The 20438-nt window shown below is 38.0% G+C and overlaps 1 long non-coding RNA gene across 1 annotated transcript; it reads left to right on the top strand.

Moving 5' to 3' along the window:
- Window positions 1–7669: 7669 nt before the first annotated feature.
- LOC117306658 lies at window positions 7670–10965 on the top strand. The gene is made up of 4 exons (XR_004520963.1): window positions 7670–7760; window positions 8114–8223; window positions 8565–8633; window positions 9803–10965. It is a non-coding gene; the product is annotated as an uncharacterized LOC117306658 (long non-coding RNA).
- The last annotated feature ends 9473 nt before the right edge of the window (window positions 10966–20438 follow it).

A 20438-nucleotide genomic window follows, 5' to 3' on the forward strand; every position in this document is an offset into this window, starting at 1 on the left:
TTGTGGTTGCTTTGCAGCATATATTATCCTGAAGGTACGTGTAGGTAGCTGCCTTTGCATTGACCTGGACAGAAATACTGACACTGCAAATTGTACACAATTTCAGGCAAATTTCGCTTAGTACACAAGGCTATACATGTATATAGACTTGCACACATTTTCAGTCAAATTCTGCTAATCTACTAAGCACACATGGCTTGTACACATTTACACAAGGCCTTGTACTGATGTGCTGATTAGCAAAATTTGCTAATTACACAAGGCTATAGACTTGTACACATTTTCACTAGAAATTTGCAAATTACACAAGGCTATAGACTTGTACACATTTTCACTCAAAATTTGCAAATTACACAAAACTATAGACTTGTACACATTTTCACTCAAAATTTGCAAATTGCACAAGGCCTATAGCCTTGTACACATTTTAAAGCAAAATTTGCAGTAGCCTTGTACACATTTTCATGAAAAATTTGCAAATTACACAAGGCTATAGCATTGTACACATTTTAAAGCAAAATTTGCAAGTTACACAAGCTATAGCCTTGTACACATTTTTAGGCGAAATTTGCAAATTACACAAGGCTCCTAGCCTTGTACGCATTTTAAAGCAAAATTTGCTAATTACGCATGGCTCCTAGCCGTGTCCGACCCATTGTGTCCGTAGAACCATTGTGTCCGACCCATTGTGTCCGTAGAATCATTGTGTCCGACCCATTGTGTCCGTAGAATCATTGTGTCCGACCCAATGTGTCCGTAGAATCATTGTGTCCGACCCATTGTGTCCTCCCCATTATGTCCTATAAAACCAATGTTTCGCCCCGTTGTGTACGAGGCATTATGTCCGACACACGTTGAACGCCGTTTGGGATTTCTTTAAGATACTAGGGGCCCCAAAATCTCTATTTTTGTTGTCCAGAGTAGACCCATTTCGTTGTCTAAAGACTTGACCAGTGTTTTACTAATAGTATTTTTAACAAGGCAATTGGTACTTAAGTACCATATACATTTTGTTATTGGAGATACTGGCATACTGCCAGGAACACCTTTGGTTTTCATTCGGTTATTAGGTGTTCGGACGTTTTCACCAACATTAGGCCGTGTCCGAAACGGCGACTTCGGCTACAGCTACGGCTAGATCGCGCGCGTCTGCCTATTCTTCAACACTGGTAGACGCGCTGATCTAGACGTAGCTGTAGCCGAAGTCGTCGTTTCGGACACGGCCTTATAGTCCGCAAGAGTCTTACAAAAATGGACCGGTGACGTAATTAAAATCTGAACCGCGCCCTCTAGCGGCAGGTTTTAAACAGCTCAAACCACATTATACTAGAATGTTGTCTGTGGCGAAGTTTATGATAATCTTTTCCAAATTGGCATACATAATGACCTTTATGCAGACAATGTGTTGAGTTTTAGATGTCATAATGTGTCACGTGGTATCACCCTAAAGGTTTACTTTTTGAAGCCAAGTATCTACAAACCCCTATATTGTGCTAACTAATTGGGTCTCAAAGTTTATCACTGCAATAACCTATCCTTCTGAAAGTTTGTATATACTCGGCGCCTTGAGTACCTTGTTTAGTAGATACGTGCGCTATGTAAGACTTCGATATTATTTTTTATTGTTATTATGATTAAAACCACAAGTTCGAATGAGTTTAAACTTGGCATATTGATTGACAGTAATGGTTACTACTTAAGGAAAGAGTGACGACCTGACGATGTCTTCATAATTATATCATCATAATTTGCTTCAAAAGCACTCTTCTCAAACTCATATAAACTTGTAATTTCTACCAGTTAGTTAACCATTAGGATATTCAACAGCTTCAATGACGTTATGATGATTTCATCAGGTGTTAAATAAGCTTTTAAATTTTATAAAATTTTTGAAAATCAATATCAAATAAAGATTAATTTTCAAATTGTGCACGTGATTTTTTAACGTAAAAATTAACTTTAGTTATTATTACTAAAATGATTTTTATTTTTGAAATTAATATTTGTGTCTGTTTTTAACTTTGTTTCCGTTTAATAAAGTCGTCCCCCTTTATATTCGGCTGGAATAAATTCACTGTAAATGATATACAAAGTATCGTACATGTATATGTAATTTTAATTAGATGACATTTTTCGGATGTATGATGTGTCGCCGTAGGTAATTATTATGCACATGAATAATGACTTACAATGAGGTAACTAGTGTACGTCTATTCCTCCGAGGGACTTTGAGTGACTAGAAGAGGGACATGTTTCCTGACGTAGGTACCGAATTATGCCAGTCAATGTGTTTTATAACACAGCTCGGTCTTAAAATTGTGAAATAAGAACAGAAATCTGGAAAAGAAAGGAAGTTTTGTAGTTGCTGTTCACGGTCAAGTCAAGAGAAGGCGCTGTAACCAAGCACTATATTTTCAAAGACTAGTGCCCGCCCGGGTACTATTCCCGCAAAACACGCACCCGCGATCACTAGACTACTAATAGTTCATCCCCCGTGACCGTGTTTTAGCCAACCAGGACACAGAACCAGCAAGAGGTATGTGTTTAATAAGGTTTAAAGGAACATTAAAGAATTAGTTTTTGCTAACAAAACAGTTGCTGGCAGTGATCCACCATATACATAAACTGACAAACCTGTAGAAGTTTGAGATCGATCGGCTTTCTGGGTCACGAGAGGATAGTGAAAAACCGATTACGAATCGATGCCAGAATAAAAATGAACACAACGCTCACTGAGCGATAAACTCCAAACGCGAAGTTAGATTATTTATTTCTCATCATGAAATTTCAGACAGAAACAATTCAAGGGATGTTTTCTACTATATCAATATCATTAGACTGTGTAAGTTTTATGTAAAATCTGTGATCTTCACGATTTTTGTTTCTTACCAATTCTGTAACGTTCCTAAGATGGTTTAGTTACCAAAACATTGTCTCTCCGTTTGCTCGATCAGTAGGCTAGTTTCAACTTTTTCTGCTTGTATTTGTAATTGTTTAATGGCCAAATAAATAAATATTATTATTATTATTATTAAATAAAGATTAAGGATAAGAATTGAGGGCGTACCTTAGACTTTTTTTTTTAGTTTTCAAAGATATCTTTATTTCAAAATGATTGAAGTCACTTATAATATTTTACAAAATTACTTGGAAATGAATTCCTTTACAATTAACAGTCTGAACAGTAAGACAAAGAACAATACAATGTTTAGCAAAACGGGAGCGTTCCTGGCCACCGGAGACAAAAACCACGCCCACCCCTTTAACTAGGCAAGGTCCCGAAAGGAGTCAAACACTCTTTGGAAGTGGTAGGAACCTTCCACTGTTATGGAGCAGCGACCGTGGAATGTAGGACTCCTCCGATACTAACAAGCCCGGTCAAAGGGGGTAGAGCACGAATCTTGCACCCCTCACAAAGGGAACAAAATCAAACGAGAAAGAAAATTTGCGTACTTTGGAAGCCATTGTTGATTTTAAGTTTCCTGGATCGCATACGTTTTTAAATAATGTCGTCACTGTATAGAGTTCACTTCACTGTGTTGAAAAAACAATTAAATTCAAATGAACTACAACGATTTGTTTGTTTTACCTCTGTGAGCTTAATCACTTTCTTGCCAACTTGAAGGGGGTAAACTAGTAAATGAACAATGGCACAATACGAATAAACGACTAAACAAGAGTAATTAAGTTGTTTATCAAAATGAACATTAATTTGATAACAAAGCAAACCAAAGGTTTATCTTTAAGTTAACAGCTTCAAAAAAGGGAACAATTCAAAACAGTGCATCCATATTACAAACTTAGAAGCTAAAACAACCCTTCTAATTTTAAGTCTTTATATTGTATCATAGCGCATTTTGCGTGCAAAAACTACGTTTGTATACTGCCATAAACTCCTGACAGCACTTCTTGTAAAATCAATTAAAGTGCAATAGTTATAGTGTTATAAAAGGGAATACAGACTAATTTACACTCGAGGCGGGAACTTAAAGCATGTTATTAAGTTTGTTAAAAAAATCACCCATTTTACAATCATCTGCATACAAATATTGTGATGAAATGTTGACACGCTTAAAGGCAGTGGACACTATTGGTAATTGTCAAAGATTAGTCCTCATAGTTGGTGTATCTCAACATATGCATAAAATAACTAACCTGTGAAAATTTGAGCTCAATCGGTCGTCGAAGTTGCGAGATAATAATAAAAGGAAAAAAAACACCCCTCTCACGTTTTTGATGATAATTATTTTGAGTACTAACCAATAGTGTCCACTGCCTTTAAATTGCAATAAGGCTACATATTTTTTACAAAAACTTAAAACTAACATTTCGCAAAGCAGAACACCAGAAGTAATAGTAGTTGTACACTAATAAGTATCTAAGTACTTTGTGTTTTCGAAAAAGTAACTTGGCAATTTTTCTTCAAATGACATGAATTGGTTCATCATGAGTTTAGGTTTACATGAGTTTACCTCAGACAATCCTTAGATTAGTTATGGGTTCAAAATGACAAATTAATAGTCTGCCAGCCAAAACATCTGTTCTTGTCTTCTTTTTGCAGTGATTTGTTGTCGTGATCAACTTGATTTGCATAATCCTTGATCTTTAAAACCATGATACAAGTTAGGTTTGCAACTCGATTTTTGTTTACTTTCCCATCCGCCCGATGGATGGAAATCATGTAAGTTTAACCATCCAAGACCAACAGCACAAACAACGATCTTGCCAAAGAGCCATATTTTGAAGTATCCAAAAAGATCGCGTATTGCTGTTGCCAGCCCACTGTTCTTTCCAACATATCGATATAGTTTTGTCAGTGACCATTCGCGTAGTTGACCAACAGGGATATCATCAAGACTGCCTTCCATATATGCCACAACACTTGAGGATACGTATATTCTCGGTAAAACTAATTCCGCCAAGAGAGCGTTGAATCTCACACTTTCCGGAAAAAGGAGTCTCAAAACGCCAACATGAGCTGCCGACGTTGTTACCATGTGTCTCAGAATACGTCGCAATATTTCATTTGGAAAATTAATGGCACAGTAAAAATCGCGAATCCGTTCCTTGATCAAAACATTGGTCTGCATTGTCATGCAATTCTGACGGTGTTGAAATGTGTTTTGTAAATAACGGTGGATTGTTTAATGTACTCTGTGGATCATTATCGTGATGAATGGTCATTGTTGTGACGTGGGCTATAATCATGGTTATCGTGTGGGCTTGAATGTTCAGATGAAACGTTCTTTTGTGTGACTCTGGTCATTGGTTCTAGTCGAATGTAGTGAAACTCGTATTCATGTCCAAGATAGACTGTTCCAAACAGCACTTCTGCGTTATCGGGCTCAATAAATGTTATCCCGCGATGCTGACTAGAAACTACGCCTATTCTGACCTGAAAGGTATTGGCGGCAGCGTGTAATGCGATATGATCACCCCATTCATTCTCCAACATTCTGTTCAAATACTCATCCCAGGTTAGATTAGGAATAAATTCAGAGAGGTTACTACCTCTGTAGGTAGGGTTTAATCGCAACCAAGCCACTACATCTGACCTTATAGTTTGCTGATGGTACTGAGTGCCCAACAAATTACTTAGGCTTTGTGCCAAGGAATGAAACATACAGCTTCCATCCCTTGGAATAGTACCTTCAGGAACTAATTCGTGCTCAATAGCGTTTGTAACTAAATCATCGTGAGCAGTGTTGAACCTTCCTTGCCGACTAATACTACAAAAGAACTCAAATAATGGATCAATTTTGTTGGCAAAATCCCTCAATCTGACCCCTCTTAAATTGTGTTTTTTTTATTCTGCAATTTAAGTGAGTTTTTTGGCAACAAGTCTGTGCCATTTTATTTGAGCAAAATTGAACGGCAAACTGATCGCATGCGTCGTCATCACACTGGCAAACTTCTACAACTTTCTTGAAGACACCGTGGTGTAACTTTCGTCTCTCCGTTTCCATTGTCTGCGTCACAGCAGCTAAATCAGCAACACGGAACCATTTTTCAGTCAATTTACTACCACTCTCCTCGAGTCGCACCTTATACGTATGGCGATTATAGTTTGTTTTGATTATTTCTCCCTCATACACACCTGTATTAGATACCTTGCCTCGCCCACGTGACCTGATCAAAATTTTATCGCCAACCAAGTAAAGTCTTGGGGGGAATTTTGCCATTGATTTTCGAACCATTCTATCTGCATTTCTTCTAGAGACTTGATCAGCTTTACGGCGCACACTAACTTTCAACCTTTCGCAATCGAGAATTGCCGTCTTTGGATTGATCATTAGGTCTAATGTCCGACGGAATTTGTGTGTTAACTTTTCGTCCGTGGTAAATCTCAAATGGTGTCGCCTTAATTGCATCATGAAATTCTGTGTTACGCAGAAAAGCGTACGTTTTCAGTTGTTGTGCCCATTTGTTTTTCTTTAGTTTGACAACATCGAACATGAGTTTTCTCTTCCATGTTCGATGGGACGATTCTATCTTTCCCTGACTTTGGGGGTGGTAAGGTCGTCTCTTATTGCAAAACATATTGACATGACCCATAAACTCTTTGCCATTATCGCTTTGCAGAACTTTGGGGGTCCTTCGGAAAGGTAAAGGTCCTTAAGAATCATTGCAATGGGTGTACTACGTTTTGACGGCAAAGGGAATAACCATACTAAAAATATCCATGACACTTAAAAATGTACTTTGCACCAGTTCCGCTTCTGTCGGCTAACTTGGCCATACACACTAAGTCAACTTGATGAACTTGCTGCACATCCCTAGACATGACTGGCTTATATGGCACTTTATTAGAAAAGATGGGTCCCAGTCGCTGATGTAATTTCATTGCCTTTAGGTTTTCACACGTCTGTTGCCTAGAAACCCCACGAAAGCACTCCCCTATACGTTTAGAAACCTTACTAATACTACCCCTTTACTGTAGGTGTAGTTCTTCTTGATGACGCTTTTGACCTTCCCTTCTTTCAGCAGTATTGTGTTTTCGATGAATATCCTGGGTTCTGTTCGGCCAGCAAGTCTGTGCTCCCGCACGTTGTAAAGGGCCCTCCATCGTCTTACTCTTAACTGCATGTACGCAGCCTGCCCTGACGCATTGTCAAAACGTTCAGGAACTCTTCTGCCAGCGAGAATATCTTGGGGAGGGGGAAGACAAAAAACATGGAAATCAAAAATAAAATTCAAAATTCAAAATGTTCTCAATTCACTGTCCAATATTTGTAAGTTTTTTTTAAAGGGGGGGTACAGAATTGGTAAGAAAAAACCTCGTAAAAAATTCCTAAGATCACAGATTTACATAATACTTACACGGTCTAATGATAATGATAGTAGAAAACATCCCTTGAAATATTTCCGTCCATAATGCCATATTTGATGAGAAAGAAAGAAAAGTAATTTTCCGATCGGACTTTATCGCTCCGGTAGCGTTTTATTTTTTGAATCAATTTCGTAGATACTGCCCTCACACGACCAATAATAGTTATTTTGTTTTCTCAATTCGGCACGCGTAAATAATTCGCGAACGGTCGGTTACTGGTTCGCAGCAAACGTCGTTCTCAAGGATGATCGATCTCGCCGCGCAAAGCGCACCAAATTAACCCTCCGTGGAGATGAGCCAAGCATATGAGGTTGTAGTGTTATTCACGTCGATGAGTTAGCCACGTTGCTGCTAGACACACGCACGAACACACACACGTAAGCTAAGTCATGCCTGAGACCAGCACTATGGCCAGCTCAAGCCCAATGAAGTGAGTATTTTGTTTAATTTAGAATCCAACAAACTTGTCATTTCATCATCTGATTTTTTTTTTTTTTTTTCAATAAGAAAATCTTCACCGTCAAATCGGAAAATCTTCGTGTGGCATTCCAACGATACCACTAATATTGTATCGTTGGTCACAGTTTAGCTACGTCAAAAGCACTCTGAAATCTCTGTGAACTCATGATTTTGACAGTTTTACGAAATTATTTCTCTTTCACCTTGTTAAAATTTTAGGGCCTTGAAAAAAAAGCCAGACAAAAACTGAGACTGGCCTCTGTCTCTGTGAATTTGTTCAGTCAGTCACTGAAAATAAACTATTTTTTTATTCCTACATTTTAGTCCTAGTGGTGGCAGTGCATCTAGATAGGCCTACTCTACCATGCTGTTTCAACACCTGTGGATAAGGAGTTCCATGAACAACAAACCCTTCCCTCTGTTTTAATTAAAATGTAAGTTATCAAATTTGTGTTAGACTTTCCAAGATAAGTAATGTTTGTATCAAAAAAACAAGTTGTGATAAACATTTTCTCTATCAAATGGATGAAACCAGGAATGTTTTTTAATTGGTTATCGAGGGTGGTTCATCAAACACAAGTCAAACTCAAAGGTGTTGATTTATTTTAAAAGGTTATGTGATGGTTGAGGTGAAAGCTCAATCACAAAAGGAAAACAAAAGATAGTTATGTGGCAGAGTAAATGCAGTTTATTTGCAAGGCATCTAACATGACAAGACGAGACTATAAAAAGTTTTTTTTAAAGAAATTTATTGGTGTGGCTTTCTCTTCTTCAGCAACCCTGTGGGAACTACCAACGGTAAAGATGAATTCTTTGAAGACAGTGACTCGATTTCCTCTGGATTGTAAGTTCAGTATGCTTCTCTGTTTTTGCATTGCAAAAATAATAAAATTGACTAATAAATTAATCTTTGCAATTTTTAAAATAGTTTTATTTCTTCCTAAAGTGGCCACTTTGTACCTAAAAATAAAAAATGGCTGACATTTTTCAGTTGAAATTAACCTTGACCTTTTTATAACAGCCATCCTGCTAGTGCTAGAGTACGTTAAGCCCGGTTCATACTTCCTACGAATGCGAAAGCGAAGCGACTATGTCGTGAATTTGACGTCACAACTCCGTTTTCGCTGCGAATATTTGCAAGAGTCGAGCACAGGCCAACTTCCGCGAATATTTGTTGCGAATTTGTGACGTCAACATTCGCTTCGCATTCGCAGGAAGTATGAACAGGGCTTTACAATACTTTAGGTAGAACAATGTTTTGTGCACTTTAAACAATTTATGCATGTTGAAAGTAGCTTTTTTAGGTGAAAACAAATAAATAAAAAAGAAAACATACATGTAACTGATTTTTGTTTTGTTTTGCCGCAGTCTTATGATGAAAGATGTCACTACTTAAAGCCTTTTTAGTCAGAGTTTGTTTCAGTAATTCACCTCGAGGTACTCCAATCTGATTAAGCCTTCTTTGTTTTCTTTTTTATTGAAATTGATGTGTAAAAATGCAAGTAAATTTCAGCGTTCAGTTTTATCAGATCAGACAGTAGTTTACTTAGATTTTATGAAATTTTTGGCTCGTTATCTGGGCCCAATTTCATGGCTCTGCTTACCGTAACGTAAGCAAAGAATCAGCGCTTACTTAAGCAGGGAATTCTGCGCGTATGTCAAGCGTATTTAACAGGTTAACAGTGAATTTTTGCATGTGCACGCGTGTACGCGACGTTACTAAAATACTAGTCATTATTCGCTTACACCGCTAGCGCAAAAATTCTGCGCTTGCACAGTAAGCGAAGTAATGGTGATCGCAAGCACAAAATACTGCGGTAAGCAGAGCCATGAAATTAGGCCCTGGTCATGCTTATTTTGTATTGTAAATTTGTTTGAAGAAAATTGAATCATGGTAAGTTTGGTTGGGGAGAAAAGGTTAGTTTTTTCTTTTTTCTAATGTGGCTTGGTTAAAACAACAGTTTAATAAAATGAAAATTTTATCTTATTGTTTCTATTTCCCTCCAATTTCAGGCCTAGCACTCTTGATGACCTACCGTTTTTTCAAGTTAAAGTATTGGGCGATTCCTTCACGAGGTACTTGCCGAGGAACTTAAACAGTGACTGGTTTCTTCCTGATGTTGTAACCCAGCCAGGAGTAACATATTTCTTGCAAAATCGGAAAAATTTTCCTTGAAATGTAGTGTCATAGATATGTAAATACTTCAACAAATAATGACCATAAAAAAGTTACTTGATACTTTGTAGGAAACACTGCAGCTGTTGATAGTTTTGAGAAAAGATTATTTTCGAAATGATATGGTTTGGACAATTGGTCATCAGAAAATATGTGAAGCTGAGAAACAATTTGATTCATGTATGAATCGTTCCGCTGTTGCCAGATATGTGGTTGGCAGCGCTAAACATGGATGAACTCTATGTTTATGTGAACATATTATGGTGATATTTTTTAAAATTTGGTTTGGCTGTCACATAGACAAAAACCAATCTGTGTCCCTTAATGTTATTTGTTATTTATTATAGCAAGGGGCATGGACTTAGGTGTCTGATTTTTGTGTTTAAGGTACTATACAGGATTGGTAGAGCTGACAAAATAGTAGTAGTGAATGTGATGGGATCAGCTAATGCCTTTTTTCTTTTTTCTTGAGGTTTTCAGATTCAGTTTTGTCGAACATGACTTAATTTCAGAGGGAAGTTTTTTACAGAAAAGAATGTCTCTGGTATTAATTTCATTGTCAAAACTGAAATAAAGCAACATTTTTGTATCCTTACCGATTCTGTGTAATACCTTGAAGGTAAAAAGCAATGTTCATATGATTGCTTTACAGGGTTTTCATTATTGATATTTAACTTATTTTATGCAATACTAAACATTCCAAAGTGTCCTAACAGTTGTATTACAAGTTGGATGTGATACTACAAAAAGCAAGAAAATAAGTATCAAGTGGAAAGTATTTTAACTTGGGTAATTAACAGGTCTCCTAATTACTTGGGTGTCCCTGCAATTACTTTTAATTGTACTGCCACAATACTTGTGTGTAAATCTTTTATATAATTGTATTTTTTCTGTTTTATATAATTGTGTGTACATGGAAATGTTGGTAACTGTGTGAGACATTCATGCTGCTGAAAGAAGAAACCGAAAACAAATAAATGTTTCCATAAAACAGGAAAAAGTGTGACAGAGTTTTCATTTTGTTGGTATTAAAAACTATTAATTTGACTACTGACCCCCCACAAGAGGTGCAAATAAATAAATAAATAAATGAATATGTGGGATTGGGCTCGTGACGGTGATGCCTTACAAGAAAATAGTGCATCTGAAATAAGAGTATAAACCAATGAGATTTTTTTAGCATCTGAAAAATGCTTTAAAATTGTTATTTGTTGGTTTTTTTGGGTTTAACAAGCCTTAGGTCCACATGACAAATGCACAAATCATACATTTGTAAGGCCAAACCCTCGGGAGCTAAAGTGAAAAGTTTGTGAGACCAAATGTAAGAAAAACAAAACTGTTTTCCCAGTAGCTGACTGGCAATGGGGTACAAGTTTTTCTTCACAACGAAACCACGAGTCGCTAAATAGTCTGGTACCTCACTGTTTACCAAACACAGCTTTGCAGATTTCACGTAGTAAGTAGGGAGCCGCACACAATCAACTGGTGCCCGATATGGGACGAGATTTCAACCGCACGTATCGTGTAGGGTCTACACAGCCCTACTCGCCCTACTCAGTGTACTCGCGTATAGTTCCGTAATGTACTGTTTTGTATTGTGTGTATGTATGTGGTGTGTGCGGGGGGAATCCTACATCATACACAACTGGTATTCGTCATGTCGCTGTGTGTTCAGCCAATGCACGGGGGAAGACCGAGTACCAGCGCACCAATCATACTCCATGTACTCGTCGTTAGTTAAACACAGTAACTACGAACATGATGGTGGTTAAATCTTACATTTTACCGGAAAGTTTGAACCAAAATTCTTTAATATTTTTGAACTACACTTGGATAACTTTCCGTATGGCGCCACCACTTATTCACACATTTTTTACAAAAAGGGATATCTCATTGAGGTAAATTAGATACTATATTATTTCTTATCGAATGAAAAAGTGGTGGCGCCATACGGAAACTTTTCCCTACACTTTTTCAATTCGCTACTTACCTCGAAGTGAACAAAATTATTTCAGGGGAAAAGAAAACATGCCGTTTCAATGGCTGAACGTCTAGACCTTAAACTGGTAAATTGTCTTGTCTACTATACTACGTACTACTACAACAAAGAACATAAACATTTTGGTGGAAAATCTTGCTCGGTAAGTTGTTTGTTGCACTGCCTGTATTAACTAAAGTGACTGGTCACTGTAAATAATAATGATTAACGTGAATTATTTAATATAATAGTAATACTAATAGGCCTAATATGTATTTGATTGGCCCTAATTTGAGTGAGTGTAAAATAAAGTGTTGTTATTTTTATAACAAACAGGGAGGAAGGAAATAATTATCGTGGTTATAATAATAATCAATTTCAATGTAAGATAAAACAAGAATAAATCCATTGACAACTCCTTATCGAGCATTGTCGTGTGATGACAGTCATTTTTGACTAATGGTAAAGATTTCTGTATCCTGCAACACTGTACAGTGTAGTGTAAGTAACAGTGGTTGCAGTGATAAACTTTCACTCAACAGGAATCTCATTTTTATTGCAACAGGAATCTCATATTCCGAAAATGAAAAAGTGACAGGATACAGAAATGTTTTCTGATTAATTAATGTACAAACATTATGTTTGTGTATGAATGAGGGTGATTTTTTTTCTCTGTGTTTATACTTCTAATCCCGGACAACTAATATGATCTCTCAAGACTAGACCCAGTCACTCTGGCACTGTGCTTCTTTTTTTAGACTATGGTAGTATGACCAAAGATGTCAATAACAATTTAAAAGTAGTAAAGCGCCCCCTACTTCTAGAAACTATAACTTAAAGGCTCCCCCGTGAGCCGGGAGCCTTATAGTTTCTAGACGTAAGCGCCCCCCCCCCCAGTTAATGGGTTTATCTCAAGACAAAGCACAGACACATTCTGTATAGAACACGTAACTTTCCTATACAATTCAATTAACTCATTTGACCAATACATTTGTACAGTTTTTGGCATGGTACGCAGCTGGAGTGATGAACAGAGAAAAACAAAGGATTGGATTCTTATGTGACATCTAAACAGAAAGGTAAATACAAAAAAAGGACAAGTATTCATTAAAAGGAAAGTATTCATTAGAGGCAGTGGACACTATTGGTAATAACTCAAAATAATTATCAGCATAAAAGTAAAAACCTCACTTGGTAATGAGTAATGGGGAGAGGTTGATAGTATAAAACATTGTGAGAAACGGGTTTAACAGGCTCCCTCTCTGAAGTGACGTAGTTTTCGAGAAAGAAGTAATTTCCCCAAATTTGATTTCGTGACCTCAAGTTTAGAAATTGAGGTCTCGAAATCAAGCATCTCAAAGCACACAACTTCGTGTGGCAAGGGTGTTTTTCAGTTTTTTTCTTTCATAGTTATCTCGCAACTTTGACGACCAATTGAGCCCAAATTTTAACAGGTTTGTTATTTTATGCATACGTTGATATACACCAAGTGAGAAGACTGGTCTTTGACAATTACCAATAGTGTTTACCGCTTTAAATGATAACGGACAACGTTTCAAATGTTGTTGAGGGATTAAAATAAAAGGCAATGACATAGGCTGCTGTTTTTTCATTTTTTTTATTTTTTTATTATTTATGATTTAAACCCATTTTTGGGGTGTTGGTCGAGCAAGCTAGAGCACCAAACCCAAGTTCTGGTGTTTCAGCGACGTGTGGGATCGAGTCCTGATCATGACACTTGTGTTGCAAGACATCAAGTACCATTATTGCTTCATTCTTCAGATGTGATGTAAAGCAGTACATCCTGTTTATCTTAAAAGTGTCCTGTATTTTTCTTACTTGCTGAAGTTTTGAAAAGCATTGAAGTCATTGGGTGTTTGTATTTTTCTTAATCATTCCAAATTTGTTTATCTTAAATTGTTCTGTTTTTTTTCATAATTTGGTTATTTTTAACCTCTTTTAGGATCCTCGGGACCATTTGGGGCTTAAGGGTGCTTTATAAAAGCTGTTTCATCATTATTATTATTATTATTATTATTATTATTATTATTATTATTATTATTATTATTATAAAAAATGTAGAAATCTATTTTGTCTATTTGTTCGGAAAGAGTTGAGTTAACGGAAAATACTCAAAAGAAATAAAATACATCATGGCAGTGATTTTATGGTGAAATAAATTTGGAATAATATAAGAGAATGAAGTATAAATTAGTTTGCCATAATCTAAAAAAAGGTACTAATGCAATAGACATTTGTTTCAAATATGCTGACCCTGTCACATCTAGCAATTAATTTGTAAAAAGGCCCTCGTGCTCGCCACTCGCAGGCTGGTATCTCCTTCCAGTTGCTTGGGGTAGCGGCTGTACAAAGGAGTCCAAGCCACAAAGGCCTTGACAAAATTCTTCAGTCCAACTGATGGTAAGAGTATCGGTCATACCAGACAGCAGTAAAACATTCTCATGTGCAGTCTCTAATATAATAATAATAATAATAATAATAATAATAATAAGATCATTCGTCATTTGTAAAGGTTTCTCGTGATTGTTCTCATTATTCAAATATGGTATAAATTCACATTGAATGTTTTACTTTCAATTTAAAAAAAAAAAAATTAAAGGAAATCATTCCAGGCATTGTTTCAGTGTTTATTTATGTCACTATAGCATTGCCAATACTAATCAGGCAGCTCTTTGTACAGACTGTCTATATAATATAGGATTTGAGGCATTGCTTGGTGAGGTATCAATGTTTATTTGGTTTGCGGTACACCATGTGTGTATCTACTTGCCAGGTAGAGTTTGTTCTTAGAGAACTGTCTTGCTTTATTCTTCTGCCGCGTAGTAGATAATCGGAGGTTCTCGAGACTTCTCAGTTCTGAAAAGAACTGTCCTGCTTTTTAACTATTACCAGGGCGGATGGTATAGAAAATAAACTGAACTACAGTCTCCTGACGATGACTAGAGCAAGCTAGTTGAAACGTTGAGTCCAATTCAGAACTGACTCCGCGGCAGTACAGTTAATTACGATCCTATAAGCTAAAGTAGTAGTCCAGTCTATTTTCTATACATCCGCCTGGTAATAGTTAATAAGCAGGACAGTTCTTTTCAGAACTGAGAAGTCTCCCGAACCTCCGATTATCTACTCCGCGGCAGTAGAATAAAGCAAGACAGTTCTCTAAGAACAAACTCTACCTGGCAAGTAGATACACACATGGTGTTACCGCAAACCAAATAAACACTGTCTATATAACAAACAAAAAAGTACCGGTACTACTTGATCCAAATCTAAACAATTTTGTTCAGGCTTTTGTTATATTTCAAACTATGTTGAAATTAAGTCAATTTGTTTTACTATAAATAAATTAACTCTAATTAACCGTTTTACTATCTGAAATAGCCTCAACAAAGAAAAATCAACCTTGTACAACTGTAGTTGGTAATTACCATAAATTTATATGTAAATGATTTTGAGTTCCCACTTCAATTGGAATGGGCCTAATAATAAAAAGAGTGTTTTAAGGTACTTTTGCATCTGTTTCCTTGTAGTTTCTAAGTACATGTATTGAATAAGTATTTGTATAATTATTACCAATTCCCAAAATGTTTGTGCCATTTAAATCCTTGACCCCCCCCCCCCAAAAAAAAAACAGTTTTATACCAATCTATACGCTGCCACTGCATGCACTTGAACCACTAGGGGATGAAAACTAAATCTACAGCACAATTAGCATCACAATACATCTAATATGGCCATAAATCACATGAAAGTTGCACTTCCAGTGTAAAAGTTCCACATCCTAATGGAGAAGTTTACACTTTCAATGAGCCGGATTTTGGAACGCTAGGTGGCAGCAGATTCTATGGAAAAGCAAGTCCCGGTAAACGTGTAATGATGCTCTCTCTTGCGAAAATGAATAAAAAAATGAATTCGCGATGAATTCGCACAAAAATTGCGGTAGGCTAGTAAATATTTTCTTCAGTCATCCCTCGACCTCCCTTACCAATAGTTTTTACAATAAATTTTCAACTCCAAGCAATAACTACCGCCCTCTGTTGGCGGGTGGGATGATACAGTTTTCAAGAGTTCATACAGAGGGCAGTTGTTGAGTTTTTCACGAATTTTTAGCAGTTAGCATTGGTTGGAACAGGAGTTTTTTAAGTGAGCTGCACGCCTGCACACCCCCCCCCCCCCCCGACCAACCTAACAGGAAATCATACTATGAAGCTTCGTGGGCGGATTCACTGGCTCGTGGAAACGCTGACGATAAACATGTGGGAAATTCATTTTCCTGGGTCCACTGTTGGCAAGACCGTGTGCCAACTATAACATGTGCAGTTTACGGGACTAATATGGATTTTGTTACGGGCTTGTTTTTGAATGATTTATTTATTTAGGACTACTTATTTATATGAAGCCCCATTGGTGCCACCTCCAAGTGCATTATGTTTCACTGAATGAGATATATTTCACAGCACCGCCACTTATATCTGGCGGCCGCCACTTAGTAAGTTGCGGCCGCCACTTATTATCTTGCGGCCGCCACTTAGTAAGTTGCGGCCGCCACTTATTATCTTGCGGCCGCCACTTAGTAAGTTGCGACCGCCACTTATTATCTTGCGACCGCCACTTATTATCTTGCGGCCGCAACTTCAAATCTTGTAATTGAAAACAGATATTGGGGCAGGTTGTCATTCATAAGGACGTAAAGTCGTGCAATTGTTGTCGGCATTTTGCAATGTTTGACAACATGGAACGGGATTTATTGATACAAGTTTATTTCCAGCTTGGATTAAATTATAGGGAAATCCTGTGCTCTTTAGCAGCGAATCATAGAATCATAATCAGTATGCGGACCCTGAAGCGTGAATTGAGCAAGCTTGGACTTTTCAGGAGAAAACACAAATCTGACTTGTTAGATGTGGCCATGTTCATTGTTAAAGAGCCTTCCATGAATGTGCGAGCATAAAGTTACGTGTCACATGTCAAGGCGATTGCCCATGAGTTGAGTAAGTTTTTGCCGCAAGATAATAAGTGGCGGCCGCAAGATAATAAGTGGCGGCCGCGAGATAATAAGTGGCGGCCGCAAGATAATAAGTGGCGGCCGCAACTTACTAAGTGGCGGCCGCAAGATAATAAGTGGCGGCCGCGAGATAATAAGTGGCGGCCGCAAGATAATAAGTGGCGGCCGCGAGATAATAAGTGGCGGCCGCGAGATAATAAGTGGCGGCCGCAACTTACTAAGTGGCGGCCGCAAGATAACAAGTGGCGGCCGCAACTTACTAAGTGGCGGCCGCAAGATATAAGTGGCGGTGCTGTGAAATACATCTCAATCAGTGAAACATATATGCACTTGTCAAGTGGCACCACTGGGGCTTCATATATTTATTTATTTTTGAGAACGAGAGAGATATAAATTGTAGATTACGGTGTCATTTATATGAAGCCCCATTGGTGCCACTTGACAAGTGCATTGTTTCACTGATTGAGATGTATTTCATATTTCATACTGATTATGATTCTATGATTCGCTGCTAAAGAGCACAGGATTTCCCTATAATTTAATCCAAGCTGGAAATAAACTTGTATCAATAAATCCCGTTCCATGTTGTCAAACATTGCAAAATGCCGACAACAATTGCACGACTTTACGTCTTTATGAATGACAACCTGCCCCAATATCTGTTTTCAATTACAAGATTTGAAGTTGCGGCCGCAAGATAATAAGTAGCGGTCGCAAGATAATAAGTGGCGGTCGCGAGATAATAAGTGGCGGCCGCGAGATAATAAGTGGCGGCCGCGAGATAATAAGTGGCGGCCGCGAGATAATAAGTGGCGGCCGCAAGATAATAAGTGGCAGCCGCGAGATAATAAGTGGCGGCCGCAACTTACTAAGTGGCGGCCGCGAGATAATAAGTGGCGGCCGCGAGATAATAAGTGGCGGCCGCGAGATAATAAGTGGCGGCCGCAACTTACTAAGTGGCGGCCGCAAGATAATAAGTGGCGGCCGCAACTTATTAAGTGGCGGCCGCCAGATATAAGTGGCGGCCGCCAGATATAAGTGGCGGTGCTGTGAAATACATCTCATTCAGTGAAACATAATGCACTTGTCAAGTGGCACCAATGGGGCTTCATACATTTAGTGGTTGAAAAGTTGCCAAATTTACCGCTGGACTGACATGAAATTCCACAAAGCACTGAGAATGATTTTAAGTGTGTATGAATTTGCTAAGTAAGGTGTGGCGTCACAATACAAATCCCAGTGGTGAACCCATCATGCTTTGTGAAATTGTACCCTGGCCCGTCCGTTCCCCTAGTGCTTATTCTTTGTCGGTCCAAACATGTTTTTTTTTTCATAATGCAACAAAAGTAAATAAATAAATCACAAAAAAAGCAACCAACAGAATTAAGTTAAACAAAAAAGCCTAAAGGCCGAGTCACACTGCAGCAATAACGATAACGATAACGATCATGACGCAAAGAGAACGCAAGTTCTATAAATGCACATTTTCATTTACGTACAGTAGATGCGTGTAGGGTTTTCTCGGCGAGTAGGAGTGTGTGTAGCGTTTCTTTAACACTGTGTCTTATGGAGTAGGGTTGTAGGGTCTACAAAACAAGAAGGGTTATAGTGCAGCCTTCGCACACGTCGCGACGCGGGATATGCCGACAATACGTTTCCAATAGTGTTGTCAATAGAGGCCGCTGTTTATACATGTATAGAGCGCAGAGCATACGGGTGTGTGTTCTTATAATAAAACTCTATGGTGTATGTACATGTATTGTGGTGTTATGGATGTACCACACTGAATGCGTTCAGTACATACCCTATGGAGTAGTGAGTAGTGAGTAGGAATCCTACACAGAGCATGCCTCTGAGTTTATGACCCATATCGGGCATGGTATATTAAGAAGAGAACATTAATAATTATGTGATTGTGACTGTGATATACTCATGTATGATTTTCCTAACCCTCATCAGGCGAGAAATTCAAACGCTGTCAAACAATTTGATTCTGCAATGAAGATATTACGCGAGAATGGTGTGACGTAGAAACCAGTAATTCGCTCTTAAATTATGGGTGCGTTCGTTTAGCTTCCATGGGTCTACCCCGCGGTGCTCACCCGGTGAGCCCCTGACAAGAGCTAATCGAACGATCACACTCGCCCTCTCGTGGTGACGGCATGCACATCAGGTCACCCCAAGTGACCCACTCCACAAGCAGGGCACTAGGGGCTGACCCAGGTGAGCCCCGTCAAAGCTATTCGAACGTACCGGGGCAGACCTGGGTCGACCCCCAGGGAAGCTAAACGAACGCACCCATTAAGTGTTAAATTTGCGTAGCGCCCTCTACCGTCGGTATGTCACCGGTATGAATAATACCCCCCTCTAAAAATAGATTGTAGACTTACTTGGTTATAAATATTCATCTTTGCAAATCACCCTAAAATCAAATCAGCTTTCACACCGTTGGCGGCGCACTATACTTCACCGTCATTCATATTCTTGTAGAAGACGCGTAAACAGCTTTCCTTTCCTTCGTCTTCTACTTACAGATTCAGAATAAATATCGTGATAATAAAAACAACAAGCAGCCGTGTCCTCTATCCATTATTTGGCCTATTAAATACCGTGGGTCACAGGTATTTAACTGTTATTTTCAGTGAGCGGTATACAATTGGTTGAATAAAAACATTCCAGATGAGCCAGTGTGGATTTATACTTTATTGGTTCCAAATCTTTGATCGTGGCTTTTTAGTCGTCCTGTTAGCCACTACAAACAGCGCCCTCTTGTAATCAACCTCCGTCATTTAGCCTACAAGTTAGGGTACGTGATATAATAATAATTATGGGTGCGTTTTTTCGTGGCTGAGATGCAGAAGAATAAACACGATCTAATAAGACTTGAAATCAAGTCTTGTGAGAATTGGAGTGAGTTTTAGTTAGCGACGTCATATAATTTGAAAGTTCCTTGACCGTTCAAATTTGCCTGTTCAAACGTATACACCAGATCGCAATCACCCTACTTCCCACCCTTTTGAAATTACTCTTGTTTACCACAAATTATTTAACTATTAAATACGTTTATGTGACAATAAGTTCAATTTGTCATTACCTATATTTCTTATCGAAAAAATGCCCCAAATGATGTGTAAATGTTGAGCTTTAAGATACCAACTTTTGTTTGTACCTAAACAATGTCACGTAAATGATCATTTATATTCAATGTAAATGGTTCACTGTGTTGGTTAAGGTCGAAATTGCATAAAAACCTTAAAAATATGTTCCCATCATTTTCATTTACAGCCAGAAGTTTTAAACAACAAATGTGTAAATAAAAAATTATCAGTTTGCAGTAAGGGAGCTATAAGAAATAGAGTGAATAATAATTTGACAATAGTTTGTTGGAAGATTACAGACAATCGCTTGTAGTTGTGGTCTTTACAAAATGATAAGTGGACCCCCAGAGAATTATTTTGTGCTGTGTAAAATA

The sequence above is a fragment of the Asterias rubens genome, unplaced genomic scaffold, assembly GCF_902459465.1.
Source record: "Asterias rubens unplaced genomic scaffold, eAstRub1.3, whole genome shotgun sequence".
Lineage (NCBI taxonomy): Eukaryota > Metazoa > Echinodermata > Asteroidea > Forcipulatida > Asteriidae > Asterias > Asterias rubens.